The following is a 15,512-nucleotide window of genomic DNA, read 5'->3' as shown; positions in this document are numbered from 1 at the left end:
CCCTTAAATGGGCAGTAACCGAGAAATTTCGGGACTATTTAATTGGGAATAAGTTTACGGTGTTTACAGATAATAACCCTCTGAGTCATTTGAAGACTGCCAAATTGGGGGCTGTGGAGCAGCGATGGGCTTCGCAGTTGGCCATGTTCGATTTTGAAATTTTGTACCGTCCTGGGAAGAAGAATGGAAATGCCGACGCCTTGTCCCGACAAAAGTCGGCAGGAGCACGACAGTTGGCCGTGTCAGAGGGAGTGACCCCCACATTTAATGGTGAAGGGGGACTGGAGGACGGAGACAAGGGGAGTGTTTTGCCACAATCTGTAACTACAGTGGATGTTATTTCTGTTTTCCCTGAATTTCAGACACAGGATCTGCAGAGCTGGCAAGAACAGGATCCTGCTATTTCCCGGTTCAAGTTCTATTGGAATAAGGGGGAAGGGCCAGGTAAGAAAGAGCGAAAAGAGGAGTCAAAAGACGCACTTGAGCTGTTAAGACAGTGGGATAAAGTGGAAGATCATGAAGGCATCTTTTATAGAGTCGTTGCAGATGCTAGAGGGGGCTGGGTAAAACAGCTTCTCTTACCTCAAGTCTTAAAGCAGGAAGTTCTTGGTCAGCTGCATGACCATCAAGGTCATCAGGGGATTGACCGGACGTTTAAGCTTGTACGTCAACGCTTTTATTGGCCCGGGATGTACCAGGATGTTCAGGAGTTCTGCAAACATTGTCTTCGATGTATCGTGTCTAAGGATATTCAGCCTAAAGTAAAAACGGTGATGAATAGCATTCAAGCATCTAAACCCTTGGAGGTTGTGGCATTGGATTTTACTTTGCTGGAACGTTCCCGGAGTGGAAGAGAAAATGTGCTTGTCATAACGGATGTATTTTCTAAATTCACAGTAGCCGTACCTACAGCTGATCAGAGGGCCATAACAGTGGCAAAGGTGATGGTCAAGGAGTGGATTCATCGATACGGAATTCCAGCCCGGATTCATTCTGACCAAGGACGGTGCTTTGAGTCTGAAGTGGTGCAGCAGTTGTGTAGAATGTATGGCATACAGAAGAGCCGAACAACAGCATTTCACCCCCAAGGTAACGGGCAGTGTGAACGTTTTAATAGAACTTTACATGATCTCCTCAGGGCCCTTCCTTCTGAAAAGAAAATGAGATGGGATGAGTATTTGCATGAAGTATTGTTTGCATATAATACTACTGAAAATGCTACGACTGGATTTTCCCCATTCTTTTTAATGTTTGGCAGGAGTCCTGATCTCCCAATTGACCATTTGTTGAGGGGTGGTACAGTGGAAAAGAGAGGAGGAGGTACGGTGGAGACCTGGGTGATTGAACATCAGCACAAACTGCAACAGGCTTATAGGCTGACACAGAGACGGTTGCACAGTATGGCCAAGCAGAGACAAAGACATCAAGGGGTGATCAAAGATGCCAGCTTGAATCCAGGGGATTTGGTTTATCTGCGTAATCGCAGAGTGAGAGGAAGAAATAAAATCCAGGATGTTTGGGAGGACTTGCCTCACTGTGTGTTGGAAAGATTGGACCCGGATAAGGCCGTGTATAAGGTAGTTCCAGTGGATCAATCGCGTCCACCGAAGAATGTGCATCGTTTGGAGCTACGCCGTTGTGGACCTCTGCAGAAGGAGCCTGTATGGTCAAGGGAGCATCAAGGGACAGACTCAAGTACAAGCATGGCACTGTCAGAGTCTGAGTCTGAGGAGGATTGGGAGGAGCTCCGGGTGGTGGTACCAGAGAACCTGTCTTCGGGGGTTGAGAGGGAAATGAGTGCAGAAGAAGTAGCTTCCAGAGATGACGAGAAATCAATAACCACTGGGACAGACTCCACTGTTCGACGCTCCCAGAGGGCCACAGCGGGACAGCATAGCAATCTCTTTAGGGAGCCACGATCGGTGCAGGGTATGGAAGCTGCAGCAATCCCCACAGGGTCAAATTATGGTTTAAGACCCTCTTCTAGCGAGGTTGGGGCAATGGAAACAGTCTTAGATCTTTTGCTGCAAGTGATGTATGAATTAAAAAGAGTGAGAGGGGGTTAATGTTGTTTTTTTTTAAAGAGTTGTTGTCAGGAAATGTACATAGTGAATCATCGGGACGATGATTTGACAAGTGGGGGGTGGATGTGGCATTGAGCTCTGGTTAAACGGGGTGGGGGGAGGAACTGTGCATATACTACTTAAGGGGGACAAGCACGGACTGATTTAAGTGATGCACCAAACTCATGCGGTGAAGACGCCACACAAATACGGCGCTGAGAATGAATTGGGTGAGTAAGATATATAGTGTTTGTGCTGGGGTTTCATGTGATAAAGGGAATAGTGTGCAGGTGTTTTAAGTATTTGTATTTGTAGATCGCAAGCGCTCCCGAGAACCCCGGTAACCAGAGCGGCCTGAGGGTAAAATTGATGTTTTAAAGGTATGAAGTGTTTGTTTAGTTAATAATAATTTACACCTTTATCTTGATTTAAGTGATTGTATGTGAATTGATTTATTTTTGTATGTTTGTAACAGATTGCCTTGGTTTTGATTTAATTTGTCCTATTTGGTTTAATGATTTGTTGATTTATTTTGATTTATCTGGTTTCCTTTCTGTAAAGGATTGTTGTCTGTTTCTTGCCATTCCTGAGTGAGGGTGGATGTTTAAACCAGATTTTAAAGACTTTGTATGAATAAAATTAGTATTTATTAAGATATTTTATTACCTTTGTGGTTCGTGTAAGCACCCACACAACACCTATAAAGCCTGCTGTATCATATTTTATATGGCCTACATGAAGGCCTCTACAATTACAAATCAAAACTTTGCTGAAAAACTTGTACACAATATACTCAATGATAATTTTCATTGCAGTTTGAGTAAAACTAACTGTGGTATTTTGGCATACACTATGTGTGTAACAATGTTATAATTTCTTTAAGGCACTGTCAGTTTTCTCACATATTTTTGGGGCAAAATGCAGGTTTTTGTATATGGTGTGTTGACAAAATGCTTCCAGGCTGGAAGTTTGGTGACGGTGAAGGCGCCGCCTCCGTTCTTTCTGTTATCCCTCCCCTTCTTCCATCCTCCGCTCACATTGCTCTTTCCTTCGCTCGGTGGGAAAATTCCTGCTGGAACATCCACGGTGGATTTGAACTCGGGAATTGTTGTGGAAAAGCAGAATTCTGCAAAACACGCCGGAGGATTTCCTCGCATGTTTTTCTTCATATTGTTCAGGTATGTGCACGTTCTAATGGTTCATGGCATGATCAGAGATGTATTGTTGTGAATTATCCGAACAGCGGTGTCGAGTGACATTCAACACGATAGAAATGTGCACGCAGACGTCGTTGTATACACGCTGAACTTCCCAAATATACAGTTTACCCGTGAATTGCTACGTTGTTTACCTTGAAGCCGACGTGTTGCTGTTACAAACAGTATCTTGTTACGTTGAGTCACGTCGTTGGAAATATAGTAACGTTATAGAGCCTGTGTGAAAAAGAACTGTTATGGAGGGTGAAGTAGAAAAGTTTCATCGTCGTTAGTCTTTTTATTACTGTTTTTGAATCAGACTTTATATATGCATTGTTTATTTGATCTTAAAATTGACTGAAGTTAGTTACAGTTGTGGAACAAAGTCCACTTCTTTGCAAGAACCCATAGTCATTCATTCGTTGAATGGCATGTTACAGACTTAAATGTAACCCAGTGACTCAAAGCCATTCAAATGTAGACTTTTGTGGGGTTGTGGATTTTCAGAAAGAATACATAATTTATTTAGTTTCTTAAGACCTAATGCAACTCTCCCCCTCTGTCAAACTTACAGTAGGTCTACATAACTTTGTCACCAACTGGCTAATGACAGATGAAAATAGGGCTTTTAAGACCATGACATCTGTTTTCCTCTTGGCTGGGCTGTCCCCTTTAACGCCCAGTTGTAAAAGAGGCAGGTAAAAAAGGAAGAAGAAAAAACAGGGCTTCCTCTACACAAAAACAGTGTTAATTGGAGGTCACAAAAGTTCAATAAAGCCACAGCAGCGCTCACTTTTTCCACACTCGAAATAGCAAATCTGTGACCACAGAGAAATACATTTTGGTCATATTTCCCCTAATAGCTGTCAGAGGAGTTTATCCGACTAATTTATAGTTATCCAAGAATATTGATTTGCTTCCCAAAAACGCAAGGACCCGAAATTATGATTTGTAAATTACATGGAATTAATTGGTTGGGACCGAAGTTTCACATGTTTTTTTTTTCTCTCTTGTGTCTGTCTTCATGTTTTTTTTTTCTTTAACTTTTTTCAAAGAAATGTTCTAGAATCCCACATCTGGAGCACTCTGGTCACCCACAGATATAGTGATTTCTTCTTCCTCCTCTGCATCACTGCATTAAAAGAGGAACAGTCAAGGCCACACTGAGCCTGGCCCTGTGGCCACCCTAACCACAACCATCTCAACTGCAATCGCAATGACCAGTTATGTTGTCAGGACCAGATTGAGTTTGAATATAGTTTGTCAGTTCCAAGGACGTTGGGCTTGGTGCATAAAATGTCCCTCTGTCTTCCCGTATCTTCGGATTTTCTTCAGAACACACGGAAAATGAACATTTTTATCATTGTTTTTATCATTCCAAACCTGCATTACTTTCTTATTTGAAACAAATTATTTAATATTTCAGGAAATATTTTTCCAAAAAAAAAAAAAAAGATCTTACAAGGCCAGTTTCTAGTGATCACAGCTGTTAAGCTCTAATAATTTACACTAAAAGCACCATAAAAATAGTCCATGCTGTATATTTTTATATTACTGGTTACTATAAAAATATTACTTTGATCAAGCTATATGATAGCTTTGTGTGAGGAACAGATTTATGACATTATTCAATGACAGTGTTCCCCTCCAGTGAGTTGTTAAGGCCACAACTGCTGTAACAGGATCAGTGATTCATAAACAAGCAATTGAATCTAAATTGTGACGTAAATTGCAATCTTTTACTCTGGATTCAACACACATGTTGTGTGGACTATTTTATATATATTTTAGTCATTCTTGTTTCTTAACAGATTTTCTATTTTCTATTCTTAATGCTATTTTGTCAAAATAAAATATAGATTTTTAAATCAATAATTTTAAAGTCAAGTCATCTTCATTTATATAGCGCTTTTAACAATATAGATTGTTTCAAAGCGGCTTTACAGTGATAAACGGATAATTTAAGGTAACAGAGATTGTTTTGGCTTTATAGCGGTTCTTGAATAAAGATCTTTTCCAGCTAAAATTAGTTTTGATTGATTCACTTCCGTCGCAACGAGGCCGCTAAGACGACATCGTTCTTTCTACACAGACTTTAAACGCGAACCTGTGAGAAACGCTGATGGCGCTCACATGCGCATTAAGAATTAGTTCTATAGTTATGCGCATTTGAATATATGTGCGTAGGTTTGTAATTCCCTACAAACCAACCCTAAACAAACTACTTGTCTGGCCTTAAACTTTTTATACAGAATTGTATCACTGAAATTATTCTGACAATGCTTTATCTGTAGAGTGGTAAAGGGATCCTTCACAGGAGAGAGACTAGTTAGCACTTCAGCATTGCGTTGTCATCAGGTCCAGGCGAAGGTCCTTCGTCAGATCTGGATACGGCCTGGATCCGGCAGGCTGCGGGAAAACCTCGGGATAAACAAAGACACTAAAATTAGCGTAGATGCCATTCTTCTTATGATGTAATCAGTACATCAGGATTTATGGAAGGTGTTCCCAGTTCCGGCTGACCTAATCTATGCAGCCTAACATTGAGTTATAGAAGTCTATAATGTATTATGTGAATGCTATAGGTCAAAGAGAAGTGTCTTTAATCTAGCTTTGAACTGACAGAGTGTGTCTGCTTCCCAGACAATGGTAGGAAGACTGTTCCAAAGTTTTAGTGCTAAATAAAAAAAGGATCTACCGCCAGCAGTCGATTTTGATATTCTAGGTATTATTAACTGGCCGGAATTTTAAGATCGCAATAGACGTGAAGGACTATAATGCGTTAAGAGCTTGCTCAAGTACTGCGGAGCTAAACCATTTATTGCTTTGTAAGTAATCAGCAATTTGTCCGCATTTGTCAATGAGAGCATATGGCGTAATTTAGATATATTTTTAAGATGGGAAAAATGCGGTTTTACAGATACATGACTTTCAAATGAAAGATTGGTATCAAAGAGCACACCCAGTTTCCTAACCGACGACGAAGACTTAACAGAGCAGCCATCAAGTGTTAGACAGTATTCTAGGTTATGACGTGTGGAAGTTTTTTGTCCAATAATTAGAATCTCTGTTTTTTCAGAATTTAGTAGTAGGAAATTACTACTCATCCAATTTTTTATATCAGCTATGCATTAGGTTATTTTTTTGAATTGGTAGGTTTCGTTAGGTTTTGAAGAAATATACAGCTGAGTATCGTCGGCATAACAGTGAAAGCTAATTCCATGTCTCCTAATGATATCTCCTAATGGTAGCATGTACAGAGTGACCAGCAGCGGTCCTAGTACTGAGCCTTGTGGTACGCCATACTGAACTTGTGATCGATAAGACATCTCTTAATTTACTGCTACAAACTGATAACGGTCAGATAAGTATGATTTAAACCATGCTAGTGCAATTCACTAATGCCAACAAATGCTACAAGTGAATTTATGCATCACAGTACTATAATGTACATAATAAAAAATTATATTAATTTGACACTTGCTAATGATTTACAAAAGACTCAGTAAGTGAACATTTGATGACGGCAAAGGTAATCTTAATGTAAAATTAAGGAAAATGAGTTCCAATTAAATATCCAATATCGGCAATTACCATTGTGGTACCATTACACAGTATTGTGCATCCCTGTTGAATGTTTCACTGAAAAATAACAGCAGGCAAGTTTGAAATAACATGAGCATTAATACATAATGGCAGAATTGTCATTTTGGGTGAGCTATTTCTTTAAGATCAAAAAAGAACAGAAAACCGGCAGTGCATGTGTATAATGGAGATCTTTCTGTATACAGGTGTGTCGATGGCCTACATCATCTTGATTTAATTACACATCTTGTTTTGGTCTGGAGGTCAGACCTGCCAGACTCCCCTTCCCTTTCAACTGTCAACCTGGCAGTGGTCAGCAGATGGTGGATTGCTTTGTGAAATACCTCCGTAAGCCACTGAGCCTCCCTCCTTCTCAAGGAATTCGCTTCACTGATGGTAGTGCTAGTGCACCAATGGTAGTGCTAGTGCACCAAGCACGGAGGCAGCTAGCCAGACAGATGGAAGGTGAAAAAGCACTATTGCCCCTTCTGCATATCTTTTCACTGACAAGAGACCAATGTATGTGAGTAGTTGCTATGGCGACCTCACATTTTCAGACGACTCGGACCCATCTGCTTGCAGGCTGCACGTAGACTGAGAAAGAGAGTGGAAGGGATTTTCATATAGGGTTTTGTGTATGTGCTCCTGTTTGCTTTTTGATTGTGAGAAGCTGCTATTTGTCTAAGTTCACGTGTGAAAACCACATCCTTGTTTTCATTTCAAGAGCAGTACTTTTTCATGTAGGGTAGCTAAATCAAACCTGTGTTTTTTTTTATATGGCAGAATGTTTTGTATTATTTTTTATCTTATGGTCAGGTTTTCTTTGTCTAGCTTTCGCAGAGACACGGCTTCTCTAGCTTGCATGCTGAATTGACAGTGTACCTACAGCCATAGCCTGTTACAAGCATTCTGGTGGTCCACACCCATCCTCTAACCTCACTTTTAAAATCTCCTCGCTCTTTTTTTCTTTTCTCTCTTGTTCCCCAGACCTCCCTCTTTCATGAGCTGTAATCGGTTGTGATAGTTTTGGAACGCAGGCTCTGACTGAAATGTTTCTGTTTCACACAGTTCAGGGATGTGTCTTGACAGAATTAAATGGCTACAGAAAATCTGGTCCTCCTAAATGATTGATTAATCTCTGAATGTGAAATACAAACTCCTCCATAGCAGATCTGCAGGAAACCGAAATGCGGTCTTCGAAGTAGAGCTTATTGTCCTACGATCTGACAGCCCTCCCGAGGTACCTCACACCCCCACCGTGAAAATTACGGCCAACTCAGAGGTCTATGTGACCGCAGAACTTTTATGCGGTCTCTTGACAGTCCTTAGCATCAGATAAAGTTTCACATACTCTGGCTGTTTTATAAAGTCGAGTTGAGGATCAGGATTGATCTGTGGAAGCTCCTAATTGGAAGTGGCAGCCAAGCTCATGATTAGCATTTCTGTGATGCACTGTGGTTTGGTGTGATTAGTACAATTGTGCTGTTGAAGCCTAAAAAGTTTGTGAAAGTCAAGACGATTTTTTACACTTCTGCTGCACTTTTTATGTGTCTTTGATTTAAATTGACGCTCATTCTACCTGCAGAGGCAGCAGACACAATGCATGATTAGCACTTTTGAAAGTTTATTGGTTGGAAAACATCTGCTGTGCTAAGTCAGTCTTAAATGGCAGCATGTGCTTGCCTTTGGTCTAAAGGCCTGAAAAAAGGAGTTAATGGTATGTATTATTTCCAAAAAGTAAAGTATACTTTAAATATTTGTGAAATATTTATGTATATTTACGTTCATATTTACGTATATTATATGTTGGGGAGTCGCAAAATTATAGGAAGTGAACCCTTTAAAAAAAAAAAATCTAGGATTTTTTTTTAATTTTTAAAGGAATGATAATAGATTCAAAGATTATTCCAGGTGACTTAAGGTTTTCTTTTCAAATTATTTTTTTTTTTGGGACTTTTTTTTCTTCATTATGATATCAGGATTCTGGATGTGGTAAAATTGCACACCATATTTTTTTGTATGGGTTTTTCTAGCATTGGATTTATTCATTGTCTGCACTCTGCAGCTTCATTTAGTTGAAATAAACATTTAGCCAAAAACATCTATGAATGATTTGTCTACTACATTTGCGGTATTGTATATTTCAAGAGGTTAAATCTGTTCCACAGTGATTGATGCTTTTCTTTTTATTCTCATACGAATAACTCCAAATAATGTGGATTAATTAAAGGAAAGAGCCTTAGAATTGGCTTTTCGTTTGGAGGTGACTGGCTTTAGTATTCGATATCCATGGAATGGGAGGATCTGATGCATGGGGTTTGGATTAGGATCTGCGATAAGAAACACTGCGTTCTCACATATTGTCGCCAGATACCTGGACTCTCTATTTTTCTTTCTTTTTTTCCCCCACCCTAATGTATGTGTGTGGAGATTCTTGGAGAATAAATGTTCTATTAAAAATTGCCTCATTCATGTATGAAGAGTGTTGTGTCCTGTTATGAACCAGCACACGAGTTAATTGCACCAATAGTCTTCCCTCATTACAACTTTATGCTCCATATCTGGTGACGTCTTGACATATTGCAATATCCACCTATTCTGCAACAGGCTGCAAGCTATTCAGATAAGCACTGGGCAAGCATACTGTATTTCCACACAACTAATGTTTTTTCAGCCTTTTTTTCTAAAGTTCCTATTCTTTTGACACTTCTCCAGCTGTCTCTGGACTGTATATTATGGCGGTGACCTCAGTGCTAAAGTTAAGCCTGGTCAAGACCACACTAGCTGTACAGAAAGAAAGACATGTGGCAAAAGCAATTGTTTGTTGTTCATAGTTTTCATTTGTTTTACACGCAGCTCCTCACACATTCATTGGTTTCAAGTTCTCAATGAGACCTTTAAATTCATGTTAATGGGACAAAAAAATAAAGTGATTGTATTTTTCTGATTGCTGTCATTTACCTGAATCTGTGTGTTGTATCGCAGGCATTCTTGATAAAGATCTTTGGCATTTTGAAGTACCGGTAGTAGCTCGAGGAAGGAAGTCTGATAGAATGGTGTTAGAGTCGAAAGGATGTTGTCTCAGGGGCCCTTGACGACCCCCCTTACTCTCCTTACTGTAGAAACAACTGTTCGGGCCAGCTTCGGAGTGCTTATAAGTCACCTTTTGGCCCTGCAGCAGGGGCCAGTCCAACTGGGAATAAATGCACTACTACATCATTGGATATTCTGTGCCTTCCTGTGGCCAATTAGCTGGCACCCCAGGCCCATAAGCAGTCTGCCAGATGCACCATAGCAGCGGTCTGTGGCTTTGAGAGGGAAGGGCTGTGGCACACAGTCTATGAGTGGTTATTAGAGAGGCCCCTCTCTGAGTCCACACAAGCCTAGAGATTTGCTGCTTGCTCTTCATTCAGACTGTAAACCGGAATCGGACCCCTCAAAGACTGTTAAGCTAAAGAATTTGGATGTGTCTCGATACAATATTTGCCAAACCTTTCAGGCCACTGCAGTTCCCACTTTAATAGAATAATTTACCCAAAAATTCTCTGACTGACTTTCTTCTGTGGATCACAAAGGAACATATTTTGAAATGTAAGTCAGTGAGGTCCAAAACAACAATGGACCCTATTAACTTTCATTACATGGACATGTTTTCAAAATATCTTCCTTTGTTTTCCACAGAAGAAAAAAAAAAAAACAGGTGAAATATTCTTCAAAATATCTTTTGTGTTCCTCAGAATAAAGTCATACAGGTTTGGAACAACACGATGGTGAGTTAATTTTTGTTTTGTTTTTGGGAGAGCTTTCCCTTTAAGATCAAATCATAACTCAGACCATGCATCTTGCAGACATTCTTTAATATTTTGCCAGATATTGAGTATGAATATCATCATTCTTTAAGAGGGGTTTGAAAGCTTCGGCCTTGACTGTACGATATCTGGCATGGAACTGACAGATATTGCACACACTCCTAAATGTTAGATCACTTTTGTATTGTTCCGTTGTACCGCTGAGCATAGATGAGAAAACCATGACAAGGCTTTATTTTGTGTTGGCGTCAGCCCTAACTTTAATAGTTGTATTAGGAGTACCATTTCTTTAGATACAATCATCTTAAAGTCCCCAAGGTGTCTTCATATTTCTCTTCAGTTGCTTTGAGTTTGATTGGTTTAAAGCCAGCTGTCCATTGAGATCACTGCTGCATTTGCTTGGCAGTAAGGCACTTCGATTGTGATTCCCACTGAACTGGACCTCACGGAAGATGATTTATGTTAACTATCATGTGAGATACAAAGTTGTCTTTTTCTCTGTAGCTCAATAGAATGAGTCTTTTTTTTTAAAAAAAGCTTGGAAACTTGGTGATAAAACGTTCCCTCTTGGGAACGCACATCACACTGGTCTTGTAGTTTCTCTGTTAGGCCATTAGCGGAGATATTTACAGTGCTTTTATGGTTAGTCACAGATGCAGTAACAGTCGTTGTTGATTAGTCATGTTGGCATATACAGACATGAGTCTGGATTCTTTTTAAGTTGACTGGCAAATTGCATTTACATGCCTAATAGTTATTGCACGTATTTTGTTTAATTAATGTTCCTGTACTACATTCTAAACATTTTTAAGATGCAAGAAGGAATATTTTAAAGGGATAGTTCACCCAAAAATGAAAATACTGTCTTATACTCTCATGTTGTTCCATAATACTTTTGTTTGACTTGAAAGCACAATTTTTAATGAAACATAAAATATTTCTGAAATATTTCTTCTTTGAAAGTCGATTCACGCAAAGCTATGACGCTAAAGACTTTTAGATTTAAGGATATTTTTACCTTTTATATTTTAATCTGGACTACAACACTCCCCAGATATTGATTGGATATGTTCTGATTATTTATTAAAGTCACACACTTTACAATAAGGCTCAATTATTTAATATTAATTAATTTATTAGTTAACTAACATAAACTTATTTCAATATCGTGATAAAACAGTATACTGTGATAAAAGCTTCAGCAACAGAGAAAACATAAAAATGGTATACCGTCACATGCCTAAATATGTTCATAATATATAGCAATTGTGTCTCATCAGAGTTTTGGGTGAATGGACATTAAATGGAGGGACAGAAATCTCTCAGGTTTCATTAAAAACCTTTTCATTTGTGTTTCGAAGATGAACAAAAGTCTTAAGGGTTTGGAATGACATGTGGGTGAATAATTAATGACAGAATTCACTTTTTTTTGTGAACTGTCCCTTTAAGAAAGAAAAAAGAGATTGTCAGCCTGAGAACAGTGGGAGAGGGTTTTCCGAGGATGTGTTGTCAGAAGTTGATGGACTTTGCTTATGTGCTCAAATGTCGAGTCTGTTTTGATGGTTTTACCGCCATAAACTTTCCATTGCAAATTGTGATGTGACCTCCAACCTGCTGCTTTGCCTGAACAATTAATCTGATTGGTTGGTCAAACAGTCTGCCTTATGTTTTTTTTCATTTTCCACTTTGTATATTTAAACACCAAAGCAGCTAGAAACAATGTGTTCCTTCTGTCTGAAATTAACATGCATTACGACTGTGTTTATAGCGCTCTGTCCTTTAATCAAAGGAAAGCATGTGAGAGAAATAGGGGTGTTTGTTTTCTTTCTGGCGGATGGGTTCTCCTGATGGCTTTTGTGTTCTCTGGCTGAACCACACAGACTGATTTAGATGATTTAGTCTCTTTTGTTTCTCCATTCATAACCAGAGCTCTCTTCAATGGTTTGATGATGATTAAGAAATGTGGAAGTTAATATACCTCCATATTATCCTTATTTAAATAACCTTAAATAGCTTAATTGTCTCAATATGTCGGCAGTTAAACAATTCTGTATAGCATTACAATATTTATAGATCATGCAATATATATATATATAACAAATTTTGAAGGTATTATTAGATCTTTACCGACCACAGGCGTCAAGTGGAGTCTTTTTATGTTGTGCTGCTGTGTATCATGTTCCTCATCTGATCCTCATTAGAGCTGGGGAACACAAGGAGTCTGTCTGTGGGACCGTAGACGGTCTCATCCTCTCTGGATGTGTCTTAGCCTTAAGTTGCACTGTACCACCAAAGAAATGACTTAGACCCAAACAGATGACCTTTATAATCCCTCTGCTTTGCTGTGAGTGTCAATTGTTTGTCAGTTTGTTTCATGATTTTGAAACAGTAAGAGAGGTCAAAAAGCCACTTTTGTGTCTAAACTCCTCCTTTTTGAATCCAGAGTCTTTGACTATGAGGGTTCAGGAGGGTTGACAGAGCTGCTTCAGACCAGGATGTTGTAGAATAAAACATCTGTTATGTATTGCTTCAAAAATTGGTACCTAATTTAGCTCTATTTCTATTCACCTTGAACGAATACACTTGAAAGCTCAAAGAACAAATATACTGAATCAGTGTGGCTTAGTACGGAGCCCCTAAAGGGACGTGGTGGTGGAACATTTTTTTTTTGACATCTTTTGCATTCTCTCGCAAAACTTTTGTGTTCCCCCGATAAACTTTGCGTTCCCTCGCAAAGTTACTTGCGTTCCCATGCAAAACCTGTTGTGAGCTCGGACAGACACTTCCTGCTGAATGTCCCGCTGGCAGTGCTTCAGAGCTCCATACGTGAATGGAGCGTTTCGTAGTGTTTGAACTTTGACTCAAATATAAAGAAATGCGGTCAGTAACTGGCAATGGGCCTATCATATTCGAAGTTCCCGGATATTCGTGAGCTAAACGTTGTTAAAACACAAACTACACCTATTTACAATCACAGTAACCTAGATAACGAGGTACAACCCAATTTTCCTAAAAACGAGCTTTATAATATAAATATGTCTCTAAACAGCCGATTGAGCGATATGTCCGAATAAGGGGCCGTCTGCAAAGTGCAAATCCCAAAACCCTTCTGCACTTCCGCTCAGCTTCACTGTGGCGCACTGTACTGTCACCAAATTCAGTTCACACATCACTGCTATCCTGCTGGTTATACTACAATACTTAGTTTGATTTAAAAAAATCATAATTTTTATGATTATTATGAAACAAAATCAACAACTTCACCCTTTTAAAAAAATATATTCATTGACCCTGAGAAGTTTGAATCTGTGTATGGCTACTCCACCCTGAGTTAAGCACTCGACCGCATTTCTTTATATTTGAGTCCAAGTTCAAACACTATGAAACGCTCCATTAACGTACGGAGCTCTGAAGCATTGCCAGCGGGACATTAAACAGGAAGTGTCTGTGCGAGCTCACAACAGGTTTTGCGTGGGGAACGCAAATATCTTTCCGAGGGAACGCAAAAGCTTTTGCAGGGAACGCAAAAGTAAAAAAAATATAATAATTCTACCATCCTACATTTTTTCCACCACCACGTCCCTTTAGGGGCTCCGTACATACGCACATTCCTAAGCTTAGAGGTTACCGGTAAATGGAATGTTCATTTACTCCCCCTCATGTTGTTCTGAACCTATATGACTATGTATGGCCTATATTTTAGTCCTGTCCAAAAAAGAAAATTATACTTTAGTCTAGGGATGTTACGGTGAGGAAATTTTCACGCCGCTAAATAGACAACACTGGTAATACCGATAACACCAGGTGGGGAGACATCAGATATTGTATATAACTTGTAGGCATCAGGGAGCCACTATCAATATGCAGTGTATTGAAATCACGCTCTCGCTTTTCACTTTGAATTCACAATCATGCATACTCATGCAAATCCTTCACCATCTCTCTTAACTCCCATCATGTGATAAGTTAAATCTGCTCTTGCTGCACTGTGCATCACTCCTATAATGAGAAGAACCAGGTATGGTTGAGCATTCTGTCCCTTTGACATCACATCCTGTTTTTGTTTTGTTTAGATGTCTTTGGTCCATGTTGCATTCATATTTCAGTCAAACTGCGCCAAAGTTTGTTTGGAAGCAGACTGAGACACTTATTAAAAGGAACTACACTAACAGAGCACCTGCCAAGTGTGAACACAACCTAAGAACCACCTTGTCTGCTTTGAATATGGATCGTAGACATATGCAGAGACCTCAGCAGTTTTGCTGCTAGAGTAAGCAGATAAATGATATCACCTCTCTCAGGCCCTCATTCTGAGGCAGATCTATCCTTTTGAATAAGTAATGGCCAACTGACACTGGTGCAGATCACCAGAAAGCCACCAGCTTTGCAACTTGACTTCATCCTGTGTTAAAAGAATTCTGTCATCAAAACTCGCTCTCATGTGATTCTAAACATTACTGATTTTCTTCTGTAGTAGTAGTTGTTGTAGTAAAGTATTTGGTGTATGCCAACATACCGTATATGGAGGCTATTTCCAAGCAGTAGCAGTAAGACATATGTACTGTAGTACGAAGTGACTTATGGCTCAAAACCAATAGCCAGCTTACTGTGTCGAATGTAAATCACTCGTCATGCCAGTTAACTGTCAGCCGAGTCTAATTATGGTGTTCTCTGTGTCCATCACATCAGCTTCAGCACTTGCACTGCCGGAATGTAACAAGTTTAGCCCAAGGACAGGATCTAAGCCTCATGTGTTAATTAGTCTAGATGCACAGTGTCCTCATCAGTCTGCATTTAGAAGTGTGGCATCATGCAGCAGGGGGCACATTTATAAACCTTATCAGCCTGGCTCATGAATA

At 39.5% G+C, this 15,512-nt stretch overlaps 1 protein-coding gene across 2 annotated transcripts in view; it reads left to right on the top strand.

Annotated features, from left to right (window-relative positions):
- The window catches only part of ccdc102a (coiled-coil domain containing 102A), a 159,959-nt gene that overhangs the window by 93,416 nt on the left and 51,031 nt on the right, over positions 1-15,512 (top strand). The window contains exon 1 of one of the 2 annotated variants that reach the window (XM_079605018.1): positions 2,793-3,241. The exons of the other annotated variant lie outside the window; for it this stretch is intronic. The gene's annotated coding sequence lies outside the window, so the exon portion shown is untranslated. Of the gene's footprint in view, positions 1-2,792; positions 3,242-15,512 lie in introns of those variants that run through there. 2 annotated transcript variants of the gene reach the window in all.

This window comes from Phoxinus phoxinus (genome assembly GCF_949152265.1).
Source record: "Phoxinus phoxinus genome assembly, chromosome: 2".
NCBI classification, from domain to species: domain Eukaryota; kingdom Metazoa; phylum Chordata; class Actinopteri; order Cypriniformes; family Leuciscidae; genus Phoxinus; species Phoxinus phoxinus.
This window is presented reverse-complemented; position numbering and strand designations above follow the sequence as displayed.